Consider the following 17,536-nt stretch of genomic DNA (forward strand, 5'->3'; position numbering starts at 1 on the left):
TCTGTTCTCTGCATTTGACCAAGTTCCTGCTCCTCACCACATGGGTGGCATTTTCTTCTTTGGGGAATCATCCAAACGCAAAAAGCAGTCATCTCAATCACTTGTCATTTGCACAGGATGAGATCTGAGGCCGGTTGTTCTAGGAGTTACACCAGCTGGGCAAGCAAATGTGGCTGGCAGCCTGCGTGAGCAGGATGTGTGGATTGCCATCATAACACAGCTCACTCCCCCCCCCCCCCCCCCCCCGCTTCTTCCTTCAACTTTGTTCAACAGGGAATAATCTTCCCACTAATTGTGGCTGCAGATTCCTAATCCAAGGTGCTTCCGTTCACCCTTAAATGGAGCACAGTCCCAGTGTTGAACCCCGGCAGCAGGGCTGCTTCCCGGTGGGGGTGTTTAGGTTAGTGTGGTGAAAACGCCAGTCCTGTCTCGTATTTTTATCACAAAAGGGGGAAGGGGTGGTCCTTTCAACCTCATCGTTGGTCCTAGCTCCCAATTCCCACTCAGGAAGTGAAACTCAGGAAGACCACGCTTAGCAAGCTTCTTCCTTGGGTGGTGGCTCCTTGAGTGTGTGTGTGTGTGTGTGTGTGTGTGTGTGTGTGTGTGTGTGTGTGTGTGTGGTGTGTCTGTGTGTGGTTTTATTGATGTATTTGATATAGCTAGGAAACACGCATGTACACGTGTGGACAGGGAAGAGCAGAGGAAGGATGGTTATTTTGAGGAATTGACCCAAGCCAACTGTGGAGAGACTTTGTAGCTCCAAAATATTATGGATTAGTCAGTCTGACTGAGACCTGAGTGGGGAATTGGTCTTTTGACACTATCCCTTTTTTTGTTGTGGGAAGGACAGATTTTTTTGAGTTGCAAATTCTTCTTGGTGCAGCTCTTGAGGATGTGAATTTTTGTCTCTTGACTTGGCCTGAGTATAGGCTAGAAGGGGAACCCAAGTGTTCCTGTGAGTTACCATTAGAACCTGGTGACTTTAATCCATCTCTTCTATAGTTTCTCAGAACCTGGGACAGGTCGGAAGTGGCAGGCGTTAGGTTTGTGGGTGGGGCTTATGAGCCCTCCCACCGACCTGTGACCTCTTTGAAGGAGGAAGGCACACCATTTTCACTTAGTCTTCGTTACTAACTGTTGTGTCCTGCCCAAGTTCCATCGCTAAATAATTAGCCTCCACTACCCAGAGTGGAGACAGAGCCCATAAAGAGGTGGTTAAGTTAAAATGAAACAGTTAAGGTAGATTCTAAATTAATCTGACTGACGTCTTTATGATGAAGAGGACATTGGGCAAACTGAGGGACACTGGGGATCATGTAAGCACACAGCAAGGGGGAACTGTCTGTGCATGAGAGAGAGAGAGAGAGAGAGAGAGAGAGAGAGAGAGAGAGAGAGAGAGAGAGAGAGAGAGAGAGAGAGGCAATGCCCTAAGGGGAAGCAAACCACCTTAGACTTCTAGTATTCTGCAATGGTAGTCATAGCACACTGATACCCTATATCTCAAAAGCCTCAGAGAATGATGAAAGAAGCAGATAAGGAAAGCAGGGACTCCCCTGGCTGGGGGGAGAGCAGACAGGAGAGAAGCTGTGATTAGGGATGATGCCCAGGGAACACCGAGGGGAGTGTGTGGGCCTGCTTCTGGGGCTGACGGGAAGAATGCTATTAACTTCCTCGTGGAGTTAATCTGGAAAGGGACAAGTTACAGTGAACTAATCTGTGACAGAGAGGCTAAGGATACAAAGAAGGGAATGAATAGACTCATAATAAATAAATGAATGAATTATTAGTATGTGGTGGACACCGGACAGCCACGTAAAATAGAATGAATTGAGCCCTTACCTTATGCCGTACACAAATAGCTCAAAATGGAGTCAAGACTTCAACAGAAGACCTGAAATTGTGGTGCTCTTAGAGGACAGCATAGAGGACAAGCTGCTTGACATTGACCTTAGCCACACTTTTAAAGAGATGACGTCAAAAGCATTGGCAGTAGAGATAGAAATTTAAAAGCGGATTCCATCAAACTAGAATGTTTTTATGTATTTAGAAAAATCACAAACCTTTTACTTTTTATGTTATTATCGTGTATGTACAGGTGTCTTGCCTGCATGTATGTCTGTGTCCTATGTGATGCCTGGTGCATGTGGAGGCCAGAGGAGGGTGTCAGATCCTTCGGAACTGGAATTGCAGACAGTTGTGAGCCCTCATGTGGATGCTGAGACTATAACCCGCGTTCTCTAGGAGAAGCAGGTGCTCTTAATTGCTGAGCCATCTCTCCAGCTCCCTAAAAAAGTTTTGTATAGAAAAATAATTCAACAAAATTAAAAAAAATGAACACTTCAAAATAGAAAATTTACAAACGTTAAGGATTAATCAGTATTTTCAGAGAGTACCCATAGAGTAGATAAATGTCAGTAGCTATAAATAAATATATAGAGAACAGGCAATTTAGAAGAATTGACTCATGTGCTTATGGAGGCCGAGAAGTTACATGAACAGGCTTGGGATCCAGGGAAGCCACTGGTGTGTCTCCATCAGTCTGAAGACCTCAGAACCAGTGATCCCTGGTGCAATTCTCCATTCAAGACTGAAAGCCTGGGAGAGGGGATGGGGCAGGCGCAGGTGCGGGTCCTGGAATCCAGGGGCTGGAGAACAGAAGGGTGTTCCAGTTCAGAGGGGTGTGTGTGTGTGTGTGTGTGTGTGTGTGTGTGTGTGTGTGTGTGTGTGTGCATGCTCAGCATACATACATACACACACACACCAACACACACACACACACAGAAGGGGAGTTACTCCCTTCCCCCTGGCTATGGTTGAGAATCTCAAGCTGGTTGGGTGCTACCCACTGCCATTGAAGAGAGATCTTTGCAGCTCAGTCCACCGCTGTACATGTCAATCTTTTCTAGAAATAATGTTTCTTTGCTAGACTCACTAGTCCAAACTTATTCCTGAAGTAATGATAACACTACCCTGTCTCTGAGAGACGGTTAATCTTAAAAATACAAGGGATTCATGCAAGTGCATAGACGAAAACAATAACAGTTAAGTAACTGGTAAAGGTGCCAATGGCCACTTTTCTAAAGGAGACCCACAGGTGGCCAGCGGTTTGTGAAAAGGCCTCAGTGTCACCAACTGTCAGGCACTCTAGAGTAAAAACCACCACGAGCTACCATGTCACGCCGGGGAGGGTGGCTGTTATCAGAGAGGAAAGAAATACCGTGCTGATGGGGAGGCAGACAAAAGGGGACCCTTCTCCCCACTGATAGGAACCTATGGTGAGACAACCATTACAGAAAAGCAGAATGGAGCTTCCTCAAAAAATCAGAGAAGAGCTCCTGTGGATCCAGCTATGTCGCCACTGAGTGTATCTGAAGGAAATTTACTCAGCGTTTCAGCGATATTTGTACTTCAGGATCATTGCAAGATGAGCCACAGTTCCTGAGCCATGGAGAAAATGTGTCCATAAACAGATGAAAAGAGAGGAGACATCTCAGTCGGCAAAGCGCTTGTCTTGAAAGCATGAGGACCTGAGTTCAATCCCTGGCACCTCCATATAAATTCAGGTGTGTGCTTATGACCCCAGTTCTAGGGAGGTGGACACAGAAGGAGCCCTTGGTGTCACTGGCCAGTCAGCCTAACCTAATTGATGAGTCTTAGGTCTGTATTTCAATAAGCAAAGTGAATGACTCTCAGAGAACAATAGCCAAAGTTGACCTCTGGCCTCCATACGCACATTGCACAAGTGCATTTGGACATGCACACTCCCCCTCCCAGCAAACTGATGAATAAAGAAGGAAATTGTAACACACACATACACACACACACACACACACACAGAGAGAGAGAGAGAGAGAGAGAGAGAGAGAGAGAGAGAGAGAGAGAGAGAGAGAGACAGACAGACAGACAGACAGACAGACAGATGCTGTGGGATGTTCTGTATGTCAAATGTGTTGCTCTGATTGGTTAATAAATAAAACACTGATTGGCCAGTAGCCAGGCAGGAAGTATAAGTGGGACTAACAGAGAGGAGAATTGAGAGAACAGGAAGGCAGAGAGAGGAGACACTGCCAGCCGCCACCAGGACAAGGAAGATGTAAGGTACCGGTAAGCCACGAGCCACATGGCAAAGTATAGATTAATAGAAATGGGTTAATTTAAGATATAAGAACAGTTAATGAGAACCCTGAGCCATTAGGCCAAACAGTTTAAATAATATAAGCGTCTGTGTGCTTATTTTATAAGTGGACTGTCAAACTGCCGGGGCTTGGCGGGACCCAGAGAGAAAACTCTCTAGCTACAGACAGACAGGCAGACAGGCAGGCAGAGAGGGAGAGAGAAGAGAATATTATTCAGTCCTACAAAGAAGGAAATCCTTCCATTGGGACATCATGAATTAACTTATAGGATATGACACTGAATGAAATTACTCGGACACAGAGGATTCATACAGCACAATATCATTTATATTCAGAATCTTAAAAACTCAGACTAGGAGAAACAAAATAGATTGGTGGTTTCCAGGCATGGGGAATGGGGAAATTCAGAGTTGTTGGTTGAAGGATTCAGAAGTTCAAGTGTATGATGAGTAAGTTCTGGTGGTCTAATCCACAGTATATGACTACAGTTAGTAATAATGTGTTGACTATTTGAAACTTTCTAAGGAAATGGATCCTAAGTTATCACCACACAAACGTGTACAAGTATTCACAAAATGGTAACGGTGTCACGTGAGAGAGATGTTATTAACTTGCTTGTGGGAAGCACTACAAGACATGATCCTCATGTCTCAGCCTTTCAAACACACATTTGGGATTACAGTCATGAGTCATGAAGCCCCAATCACACAAGGCATTCTTATGTCAAACTACTATACTGTGTGCCCCACACACATTTTATTTTGTCACATTCACATACCTCAAAAAATTTGAAAAAAATAAAACTCTGCAAAAACAAAAATGGTATTTCAAAAGGCCCAGTTGAGGGGTGGGATTGTGATCCAATGGTAGAATATTTATCTGGCATAAGCAAGGACCTGCATTTGATACCGAGAACCACAAAATCTCTGAAAGAAAATAACTATCCAACCAACCAAACATCCTGGAAGGGGGCAAGTGACTCTCCCTGCTATCCTATCCCAGGACATAATGTTCCTCATTTATCCTCGCAGGTCCCTGCTCAGTGTTTCTGATGGAATTTGGAGTCTATTCCCTTTTTCAGATGTTGTTATAAATGGCATCTGGACTCCATTGCAGGCCTAGGATCTATTCCTGATATATTATGGTTAGGATTGTACAAGCTGGTCTGAAAGTCTGACCACCATGAGGTTATTTTGGAGAGAAGCATTTGACATTCCAAACATTTGGCTCATTGCTACATAGGTGCTCAAATTCTAAGATGGCAGCCTGTATTAATATTTAGTCTGTAAATGTCCAGTATAAAACATAAAACATTAATAACTTGCTATTGTAAGAACTGAAAGGAAAATGTGTAGTTTACTACTGAGCGAGACACGTCTTAGTAACAACTTGATTTGCTAAAGAATACTCATCTGTTTATGTTAGAAACTCTGTTCAAGCAGAATCTTACCACGCTGTGACACAAAGGAGCGATGCCATTCTGGGTGAAGTACAAGTGGGGGTTGGAGCCCAGTGTACCTGGTCCACTCTGCCCACCTGACAGCCACTGAAGACAGCTCCTTAGAACCACCGAGACACAGTTTGCTACCACTGTGGCAGACCTAGAGTGCACACTAACACTGATCCAGGTGTGAGCACACTGGATAATTTGGGAACAGAGGGAGTCCCACACAGGACAGGTAATCTTTTCAGTGTATCTTAACCAATCCGAATTCTCACCCAATCAGTTGTTGCTTGTGTTCAGATTCACAGGCTGAGTTTCTCCGTTTTGTTATTCTGGAGGTTGTTCCTGCAGGCTGTGGTCTCTCGGGTTCCTGTGACAGCTGTTCCTGTGGGGTTTGCCTGACAAGACGTTAAGGTGGGAGACTGAAGGCAGAGTGGGAAGGGCAAGGCAGGGCATTCTTCCTCCTTTTCTCCACCTCTAAGTCTTCCATTGAACCCTCGCTGAATTCCCTCCACACTCTCTCTCAATGCTTGTGGTAATGTCTCCTCTGGGCTGCCAATTCCCCTCGATCAGCCTCTGCCATAGTGTTCCTTCACTGAGAGCAGGTACCACACGTTAAGAAATGGTTAAGAGAGAGAAATCTTAAGACTGAGAGAATTCTGCCCATCCACTAGGACTTTTATCCCTGTGAATTGGGAGGGAGAGAAATGCCATCTTCCTATTTGTGGCAGTGGGATATCAATCTCCCAAAGAAGTGCAGTTTGCACATTAGGGCATCCCAAGCCAAATTTAGTATTCTGACTCTGAGAGGTTTTGGCTAAACACAGCTGTGTAGATCTTCATTTCAGCTGGACTCTGGGGCTGTTCTGAACTTGCTTTGGTGACATGGTCTAGAGAGGTCCCGGGGGGGTAAGCAGTCCTCCAGGACAGTCATGACTCTCTCTCTGTTCTCCAGCATTTTGTTCTCAGGAACCCAGCCTCATGGCCATTCCCCGAGTGTCTGGAGTCTTAACATAATCTGCCTTCCCCCCTTTTCTTTGTTTATATATGGGCGCTGTAGCTTTGGTTTTGATTTGAATTTGATGAATTTGATCTCTTGATTCTGGAAAAGATGGAGGCTAAACTGTCACCTCACTTAATATGTCTCAAATGCTGTTTGGCGGGAAGGTAGGAAAGGACCAGCTTTCCTGAGCAAACAAAGGTAAGTGAAAGATCCTAGACCCTGGGTGAAGGATTTCCCCTGTCAGAATCTACACTCTGAGTGTCACTGGTGAAGCTGACTGGGAAGGCCACATGCTCAATGACTTAGTTTCTAGATGAACGCTGTGGCGTCAACACAGTCTTAAGATGATGTGAAACAGACATTGATCTTCTGTTAGGTACACTCAGGACTTCAAAAGCTCTCAGCTGCTTTACAGGTGGTTTTGGCTTTGGCAATAGGATGTTCTATATGTTTTCAGAACACCTGCTTTTTGTAGACTGTCTTATCTACATTTCAACTGCTAACACCAGAGAAAGTATTATCATAGTATTGGTGAGAAAGGTGGTGTTGATTTCGCTTGCTCTGTGTTGCTCTTATTTAAACACTGAGACCTTTTTTTTGGTCTGTAGTCCAGACTCAGAATCAAGGAGAGCCAAGTAATACTGACAAGATTTTTTTTTTTTTTTTACTTCACCAGCATCACAGGGGAAATCAGGATGACATTGTGGACTTCGGTGGGAGGAGTGTTTCCCTTGGCTGTATCCTCCTTCCTAGATCCCAATACCTGCCCCAGGTCTGACTGGTATTCTGTACTTTTCCCTAATTGTTATGCTAATTTTCTACTGAAACCAGAGCCCTATTGACTGTCTGTCTAGGGAGACCTTTCAAACCTTGACTAACCTTTCTTCATAGTGACTAAACTCCCACTTCTGGCTGATGAACAGCCTCCTGCTCATTTCCAGAGCAAAATTCTCCTGTACATCCAGGAACTGGACTTCTGCAGCCACATTCTACCTTGTCAATAGGATGTTTCAGTATCAGCTGTCCCTGGGACACTGTCATGTGAACTGTTGGACATGCATCCCATAACCAGGTTAGTTCTCTCTTATTCTGGCCTCTCTCAGTTGTCTTGTCTTCCCGAATGAGGTTAGTCTTTACGAATGTTACACTGCCATATTACTCCATTTCTGATATGTTCATAGTCAGATGGAGACACGGAAGACAGATTGATTTGCACTGGTGTAAAATCAGTATATTTGTATGTGGAAATCCTTTTCTTTTTCTAAGACAGGATTATGCCAAAAAGTCAGAGAATGTGAATGTTTTGTCTTTCATAAGTCACCCCTAAGAACTTTTCAATGAGATGGCAACACACACACACACACACACACACACACACACACACACACACACACACGTGTTTAAAATAGAAAATGGATTATGCTTTTTTGTATCCTGCTTTTCACTTGGGGATTTAGTATTGGACATCATCTGCCCTCATTTTAAACCTGGACTCTCCTTGTTGGCTCAGCTTCAGAGTGGTCTATGATTTAAGTACGAAAGAATAATTCTTCCTCTTTTTATAGGCTTTTGGGGGCGAGTATGTTGGTTAAATTATTTATAGTGATAGGTTCTACAGAAATAGATGCTCTTTATTGAGGCCATCAAAGCCCTCAGTGCTTTAATGATTCTGCTGATTAAGTGGAAAACACATGCAGGCACGTCAACCTGTCAAGCAAAGGAACACACTCTCTCCCCCTGATGTAAATGGATCACACCAAGGCCTGATCGCTCACTGCATTAGGCTATGGTCTTTCATGCTCTAAAGACCAGGTAGGTATTACTTTGCGCAGTTCTTATAGATTGTTGAACTTTAAGACGAAGAACCAAATTTTAAAACTGTCATAAATCTGAGTCTGGCTTTCAGGAGGCAAGAATGCTATTTTTAGTGCGTCTGGATTGCAGTCTTTCCCTTTGGTGGCTGATGATGACCGCACAGTAAGAATGAAAAATGAAACTCGTGGAGATTGGATAGCCACGGAGATTGAAAATAACACCCAGATAGTGGAGCCTTTGGCTCACCCATTTGAATTCAGCTCAGATCAGTGATGACTACAAATTGTTCTGTCTGATGCCAGTGAGGCTTGCAGAAGACCCATTCTTCATCATTAGCTGTGTTAATTATGCTGCTGGCTCACCAAAGCCCAATTTGCCAGCTTTGGACTGTAATCCCCTCGAGGACAAGGGCTGTGTCTGTGCCGTGCATTTTTTTGCTGTCTCAGATAGACAAGTGTGGATTAGATAGTTTGGTTAGGGAGACAAAGGAGTGCTCTTTCCGGGGTGTGAACTTGTCACTAGCAGGTATTTCTGTGAAATATGGAAGTAACGTTGCTTCCAGTTTGTTCTGGGTGGCCTTGGAAACAGTTTAATCCCACACAGTGGCCAACAGCCTTCTTCCATGGTCCTGTCAGCAAACACAGTGAGAGACAGGCTCCACACTTCTTGCTTTCTGACTTGCACAGGTAACTGGTGTCTAGTTCAACACTCATTTCTGATGATTTTCCTCGATCCCTTCAGCTCACTTTGATTATAATGTACTATTAGGAATTCTATTTACTTTGCCTGTGTTAAACATTATTTTTCATAAATTTGTGTTTCTTTGCTGAATATGCCCTGACTTCCCATGTAGAGAGGTAACTCTTTTCAAGATTCAAGACTAACACTTATATTTTTTGTTGTAAATTTTTTATCTACTGGGTGTAGTGGGGCATGCCTTTAGTTCCAACACTTGGGGTGCAGAGGCAGGCAGATCTCTGTGAGTACAAGGCCAGCTTGGTCTACCTAATGAGTTCCAGTCCAATCAAGGCTACACTCAGTGAGACCTGTCTCAAAAACAAAAAAAAAAAATTGTCCTCTCCTGTGATGATGTTGCAACCATAAGACTAATATTTATGGACTTTCTTAATACTATTTTTGAAAAATTAAATAAAAAGTCTTATGTACAAGTTTGCATAGTTTTTCCTCAGCAGATATTAGGTGGGCCACTATTCTTTCCTGAGTCTTAATTCCATGTTACGAGTGCCATGGAGATTGTGCCATAGTAATTTTTCAGGTTGAACACTGAACAACTCCACAGAGTCTATTCACATCTGTGACAGCTCTAGTGAGTGCTGTTGATGGCTCTGACACATAGAGGCTGAAGAATAGGAGCACTGATGCTCAAAAATAAGATATATGTTTGTAATTGCAACAGGCTGGATGGGGAGAAGCCACTAGGCTGTCAATCTTAGTACACTTGTTTTGGGATCAAACCAAACATGATAGGGAGACTATTTTCACCAACTTAAGTGTTCATTTCTTCTACCCTGTTCTGCCCGACTTAAGGAAGGCTTTGTTGTTGCTGTCACTGTTAGGTTTTTCTTCTTGAAGAGTCTTATTCCCATGCTTAAATGAATAGAAAATCCTTCCATTCCCGTCCTCTCTCAATAGAGTTTGACTTTTGTCGGCCCAGCTCTTGGGACCTTGTAATGTAGAACCCGGAGGCTGTATTGAGAACAGGGAGGACAAGGCAAGGAAAAGTCATTCAGAGTCCCGACTGCTGGGCTTGGCTGGATGTTGGGAGGAAGAAGCCATGGGGCGGGGAAGGATGGGGCAGAATTTAAAGAGGGAGCTGATAGAGGGGTTCATGGAGTTCTGTGGAGAGTATACATGAGATTCCCTCTGACACTTGTGTGTCAGGACAGGGCTGAGCTGCTTAAAAGTAGCAAGCAACTCCTAGATCCCTGTGGTCCTATAACCAGAATTCCTTTCTTGCTCATGGTCTATTGTAAGGTCCCGGTGGATTCCTGAATGCAGTGACTTGGTGGCCCCAGCTGCTTTGATCTTAGGCTTTCCTTTTAGAAGAATGGCAGAGGGAGAGCTTAGGGGAGTCCTTTTCTAACTGGCCATTGCATGTAGCTGCCTCACAGGCTTCCTGCCTATGGCAGGGCCAGGAACCTGTGTTTTCTTTGAAATGTGTTTAAGGGAACTGTCCCTAGCATCATGGATTCTCCATGCAGAAGGCTGGAATGGTTTTGCTTTTGTTGGCTGAAGAGTCTCTTATAGGTGACACCTGTAAGCCACTGGGCCACAAAGGATGCTAGAATTTATTCTTCTTCTGCAGAAAAAGAAAATGCGATAGTGTGTCGTAAAGGTGCCATAGAAGTTTCTGAGCAGCGCCGCAAAGTAGCTGTAATGTTGGTTGGTATTATGAGCGCTTTTGAAACTTTACCCCTTTGCTCTCTCTGTCTCTCTCTTTCCCTTCAGTGAGAAAATATTCATAAATGCTCCTATTCCCATGACTTACTCAGAGGAAGTTTTAAATTTGGTTTTATTTCCTTTGCTTCCTTGATATTCACTTTATTAGGCATCTTAAGATGGCGAAAAGGTTACAAATTCCCCTTGGAGTTATTAAAAAGAAGCCTGTCTAGGATGACATCAATGTGATGGTCATTCATGATCCCTTTGAGCTTTATGGCTCTTCCAAGAAAATAAAAAGTCTATATCACAGATCTATAGGAGAAACGGAGCTGAAAAGATGTGCCTAATGTGATTTCTTAGCAAGTACAGAGGACAAAGGAATAGAAATGCGTTTTCTTGTGGTATTGAGGCTTGAACCCAGGGCCTCCCATATGCAAGGCAAGTGTCCTTACTGCTGAGATATATCCCCAGATATAGGTTTTAAAAGTAAAAATAGGATAAGATAAGAAACAATTTTATGTATTTCTGCAGTTTTCTCAACAGGAACAGTTATATTTTAGGAGAATCATCTGATTACTTCTGTCTTGACAAAATCTCAACAATTACAACAGGTGCACACACTATTGACAACAACAACAAAAATCCAAAAAAACCACAACCTCTGGTTGGCATAAATAAGATGCAATGGAATACTTCAGTGTGCAATTACATTTTCTGCATAATTAGTCATAAATTGAGCATCCAAACATAGATGCATGTTTAATTAATTATGACTTATTTAAAAGCACTTGGGTGGTGACACTTTGTTCTTCATTTCCTGCAAATCAAATTACTGAAGTTTTCAATTTAATCTAAAGTAATCTTCCTTGCATTATTTTTAAAATTCCACCCAAGACACAGGCTTGATTACAGCATAAATAACTGAGGCAGTGAGGTAAATATCATTTAAGGGAGGGTGGGTAGAGATATAGCGGAAGACATAAGATGGCAGAGAATGAGTAGGACTCATTTTGAAGCTAAGTAAGTTGAGGCCTGGGCCGGCTGAGCTAGGAGATGGAAGACTCTACATGATGATTTTGATTGAACTGTCTTAACAGACAAAAGGCACTACAACCTCAGAAATGTGTAGATAAAAATGTCTCATACTTAATAATTAAGGATAGGAGATGAATCTAGCATCAGTGTCTTTTAAAACATTCTCCCTTGAAACACACTATCAACTAATGAGTATTTGTTTTTAAGGGGTGTAGGTGGCCTGGGTTCCAGACTGTACCCTTTCTAATAGAGTTTGGTCATTATTGAAGTTGAGACATGTTGCCTGTTGAAGTGTCTGCACTTCAGCATTTCCTGAAATGCTACACAACAACATCCAAGTAGCTACCTCTACTGAAAGGGTTTTAGTTGTTGGCACTGCCTCTCCTAGTATGAGTAGTCACAAAAACTGAGCTTGTAGTGTCTCTTAGATTCCTCTTTCTGTAGACTTCAGGCTGGTGATTCTTAACCTTTCCTAGTTAGTATTCCCTAAGAACACAGACATTAATCAGTATCTTCAGAAATCTGAGACCATATTCCAATCTTGTCCTCCTAAAGACAGCAATTCCTTACCTGTTATGCCACAAATTCCTGTGAATTTTAATTCTAGAACATTTCCCTATCTGTCCTGATATAAAAACATAAATCATAAACTATTATTTCTACCTAACTCATCACTTAATGAATAAGATTATTCAATAAGATGAATGATAGACATCGAGCCCAATAATCTGTTTTAGAGTCTAATGATTTCCCACACCCTTTCTCTCTCTTCTCTGTCTTCCCTTTCATCTCCCCCACTTCCTTTGTCCCACCTGCCATCTAGATTTTTAAAATTTCTGAGTTGTGGCAATACTGCAGGAGGAGGCTCAGAGCATTTTCAGGCAACTGTTAGTGAAATTTCAATAGTTCTAGCTTCTGACTAAAAGCTGATCAAGTCATTCGGGTGATGGGACCAGTGCAAATGCCTGCTCCATTTTTACCAGCTTGCTGAACACAGTGAGAAGATAAGGAGCAGACATTATGCATCAAGGCACCCTGGGTGAACACAGTATCTATTGTTCCAACCAGACTGTATAATGCTTTTGGTCCATTCCTGAAGAATTGCTCATCACAGATTTGATGCTGTTCATACATATGTCCAAGTGCACCCCTGCCCTTCCCCTTAGTTGTTAAAAAAAACAGGCAGAATGATGTGACTATCATTAAGCACTTTGGATACTAGCACAGGACATCTTTATTATAAATACAGGAAATAAAAACAATTATGAGGCTGGGCGGTGGTGGCGCACGCCTTTAATCCCAGCACTCGGGAGGCAGAGCCAGGCGGATCTCTGTGAGTTCGAGGCCAGCCTGGTCTACCAAGTGAGTTCCAGGAAAAGGCGCAAAGCTACACAGAGAAACCCTGTCTCGAAAAACAAAAACAAAAAACAAAACAAAACAACAAAAAAAACCAATTGTGATCAAAGGAATTGGATTAATCTTAGTTACCCAACTAATTAAGTAAAAAGTATATGCATTAGTCAGGCTCATCTAGCCGTTTCTTTGGGTTTAGAGTTATCCAGTTTGTTCTACGATGAGCCTAAGTGCAGCCTGGCAATGTGTTCCCCTCTACTTTGGCTCTGAGGAAAGAAACATGCATAATGATTCTGTTTTGTTATCACCTACCTAGGTTGGGGGCAAATTTTCTCATTCTCAACCACACTGTTCTGTTAGTGTCCAAGTTTCCCACCTTCAAGACTTAAAGATGTTCAGGATTCTTGGATGATTATCTCTCAAAGCTGGGTCAATTCCTGGAGGCCTCATCCACTTCCATTTCCATTCTTCGGGATGGAAAGCCCTTTGGTCTTTTCCAGTTGGAGGACTTGTACAAACCCCTCTTCTTCTCCAGTTTCCCTCACCCCCTGCATTCTACTCTCCCTCTACCTGTCTTCTCTCTACTCCGAAGTGGAAAGTTTCCACTTAACTTTTTTCACTCCTTGGGCTGCCATCTTTGAATTTTCTTTCCCTTTCTCTTCTGGCTAGAAAAGGAAGATAATGCTCCCAAGGATTGTTACTAAAGCAGTGGAGAATAGAGAAGTCATATACAGATTGCGACGCTAAAGCAGAGTCCTGCCACATTTATGCAGTTGTGTTCAATTTTCTCCTTGTCATTTTAAGGTGACCTAGACGTAAGCAACAAAGACTTCTGGCTTTAAATGCCTTCTGGGCTGTTGAGATGCCTCAGTGGATAAAGGTTCTCTCTGCCAAGTCTGGCAACCTGAGGTTGATCCTTGGAGCCTACATAGTGGAAGGAGAGAACTGACTCCCGCCAATGGTCCTCTGACCTCCACATGTATGCTGTGGTATGTGCACACCCCCCCTACATGTACAAAATAAATAAACGTACATACATGCTTTTCATGGTTGCACAGCAGGTTAGCACTTTCCCTAACTATAGCATCTTTCAGCTTAGGAACTGGTGGGTTGGAAACCCAGTCTTGGTTCTTTGAGCTAGGAAGGACACTGCTCCTTGCTGCCCTTGGCTGTCTGAAAGAATGGATGGATGACTATTCTACATGTTGCAGCATATTGATTTCCACTGGATGTAGTGTGAAAATATAGTCCACCTCCCTCTTTTTTTCCCCAAACAGAACCCCCACATTACAAGAGAATTTTCAAACTTCTAAGGGGTAGAAACATTTCCAGGAGGAGAATGTAAGGAGGAAGACTTCTGAGACATCTTCCATAAGAGTATTGGCCTCCAAATTGCTCACCGGCCTCCCAGAAGGATGCACCTTAGGCCCGGGCTTGTACATCTCCAATGCCTGGACTGTGAATGCCTGAATTTGGACAAGGGCAAACTGGCACTGAGGTTTTCCTGCAATAATAAGAGTCCTTCACACCCTGTTGATTCAAATCAAAGGGACCCACATCAGTTTTCACATCTCACTGGTTATTTTGTATATGGCCCTGCATGTTCATTTAGGCTCAAAATTGCACCCATATATTTCCTGCTTTCCATGATCTCCTTTGCTTCATTTGTTCTTCTGAAATATTTCCAATTGTTTGGGTGCCCAATTGTTCGTGAAGTGGTCGTTCAGTTTGTGCTGAAAGGCCATTTAAAAAAAAAAGAAAAAAAGATTTATCATCATAATTATTATCATTATGTTATATGTTGATTTCAAAAAAATCCAACCATTGAGGTCCATTGAGACAGTAAATGGCTTCCCCATTCCCAAACCTTGAAATGATCCTTTTTTTCAAGGCTATTCTTTTGTGGTTGATGAGATCTTAGCCAGTGAGTTGCAACAAGAGGGCTTTGTATCAGAGCAGCCTGTACCTGGGTAGCTTGGAGAGCAACCGTTCTCAGAGTAAACTATACCTTTAGTTCATATACTAAGAGGTATGTATTCTTTGCTAATGTCAGCATCAATCAAAATTGAGGGCGCCTTTCTGGGCTTGGGGTCTGAAGATAAATCTTTTTTCAGACTCCTTGTATGTTTTCCTGACACCCTGCATTTCCTTTTACAGCTAACTGAGCTACTTAAAGCCCCTCCCTATCATAGAGAAAACTGGTCAGATTCTCCCTGTTGATATGCAGGTTCTACACTACTTCACTATTTGTCAGATCAATGGACGCTGAGCATGAGGGGAGGACCCAAGTGATAGCATTGACCTCAAACTGTCTAGCAGAATATGGTTCTGGAGGAGCTAGCAAACACTGCCTGTCTACATAGCATTCTTGCAAATGGCAAGAAAATGAGTTCCCTGGGAAGATGAATTACAAACTCACCCTCTCTTCAGGGTAAATTCAGAGTCTTCAAGTGGTTAGGCTGAATTTTAACCCCTTCGATTTCCCTCTATTAGGTTTCTTTGTTCAGTGTTCAGATGCACCTTTCATGGGTCCTGGCAAGATGGATACAAGAATATAAGATACAATAAGCAGATAGGATCCCAGAGATCCAGGAGGAAGAAAGGAATAGGAAAGAAGAAAACACTACTCCTTCTGGAACAGTACTGGGTACGGACAGGAAACTAAGAGTCTTGCAAATGTATGAATCAATGGGCAAAGCTGTTTTCTTGCATCATATAACTGGCTTAGAATGTCAGTTTCGGAGCTGAAAGGAGATATCCATTTCTTTCTCTTCGAGATATATATGATTGTCCTCCTAATTTTGCCCAGGACTGTAAGATCGTGGCTATTGAATACAATTGTATTCTTTAAAAATTTAAAGTATTTTAATGTATTATTTATTATCTGTGTACAAGTGTTTTGCCTGCATATATGTCTATGCACCATGTGTGTGCCTGCTGCCCACAGATGCCGGAAGAGTATTGAATCCTCTGGGACTGGAGTCATAGATGGTTGTGAGTCCCCAGGAGGGTGCTGAGAATTGAACCCAGGTCCTCTAGAAGAGCAGCAATGCTCTTAACTGCTGAGCTATTATGTCATCTCTCCAGTTGTTATAGTTACATTCTTTTTTATAGCAAACAGCTTTTATGTTTAACATAAATACATGCATGCAAAAACCTAAATAGATTTAAGATTTTTTTTCCCCTATGTACTTGTGTTGGCTAATCTTGGTCACCAACCTGATGACATCTGGAATCAACCTGAACCCAAGCTGTTAGGCATTCCTGTGAGGATTTTACTAATCAGAGTATCTGAAGAAGGAAGAACCCATCCTACATCTGGGCCATCCCTTATGGTGGCAACCCACAAGAAAGTACATGGGAGGAGGAAGCTCTTGGCTTTTGTCTACTTGACCTCACTCTCAATGGCAAGCTTGCCTATCCTGTTGCTGTGGCCAGTATAATTCAGCTTGTTCAGGATTCCAGCAGATCTCTGGGAATCCTCCCAGACTCCAGCACCAGATTGGGAGACACATCCAGCCTCATAAATTGAGCAAATACTAGTTCTCAGCCTTTCGATCATGAGATAGCAATTGTTAGATTGCCTAGACTATATTCTATAAGTCAGTTTAATAAATTCCATACATATGTATATTCTCTCAGTTCTGTTCCTTTGGAGAGCTTTGATAACACAGTACTTAACACTGATAAGACACAATCTCTGTTTTCTCCTTTCTACAGTTCCCCTGCCTTTTACATCCAGCTCAAGTTGTACCATCTCCTAAATCTTCCGTTGATTTCTCCAGTTCCACACAGACTTCCCCATCCACTCACCATATACCCACCATTCTTAAACCTTCCGTGGGTTGAAATCCCTTCGACTTTTCAAGCCTGTCAGTTTCCGAAGGACAGCACATCCTCAGAGGTATGTCTCCAATTGGTCTTGCAGACACAAAGTAGTCACAGAAACCTTGCCTAGTGCTGGAATCGAGAGAGCAACGTGCTACGGAAAACCAAACTCACACGCAACACCCAAATTCTCCCAGTCAGCGGCAACCCTGTGATGCTTTCGGTGAGAGGCTCCTCTGAGAAGGAGCAGGCCCGGTCTCACTCACAGGCAGTCTTGTGGGGTTGTAATGAATAGTGGGAGAACCAGGTGAGGATAGCAGGGTGGCAAAAGAGGGAACACCTTAGGCCTGGGTCATTTACCCAGGAGGGTGTTTCCAAATAGAAGGGTGATATGCCTGGGAGAGTTTCAGAATTTGCATAGAAGTATAGTTAGAAATTTAGGGAAAGATTTGCGAAGGACCACCAAGCTTTCTCCATGATTGAAAGATCTGCTTTCAAAGTATGAAGCTTGTCAGTTTT

At 42.9% G+C, this 17,536-nt stretch overlaps 1 long non-coding RNA gene across 2 annotated transcripts in view; it reads left to right on the plus strand.

Moving 5' to 3' along the window:
* Positions 1 to 307: 307 nt before the first annotated feature.
* LOC128113500 (uncharacterized) overlaps positions 308 to 17,536 on the plus strand; it is a 49,117-nt gene continuing 31,888 nt past the window's right edge. For both annotated transcript variants that reach the window (XR_008219499.1, XR_008219500.1), the window contains exons 1-4: positions 308 to 7,655; positions 13,994 to 14,178; positions 15,683 to 15,836; positions 16,910 to 17,093. This is a non-coding gene — a long non-coding RNA (uncharacterized LOC128113500). The remainder of the gene's footprint in view (positions 7,656 to 13,993; positions 14,179 to 15,682; positions 15,837 to 16,909; positions 17,094 to 17,536) is intronic.

This window comes from Peromyscus californicus, unplaced genomic scaffold (genome assembly GCF_007827085.1).
Source record: "Peromyscus californicus insignis strain IS unplaced genomic scaffold, ASM782708v3 Scaffold_18__1_contigs__length_77618521, whole genome shotgun sequence".
In the NCBI taxonomy this organism is placed as follows: domain Eukaryota; kingdom Metazoa; phylum Chordata; class Mammalia; order Rodentia; family Cricetidae; genus Peromyscus; species Peromyscus californicus.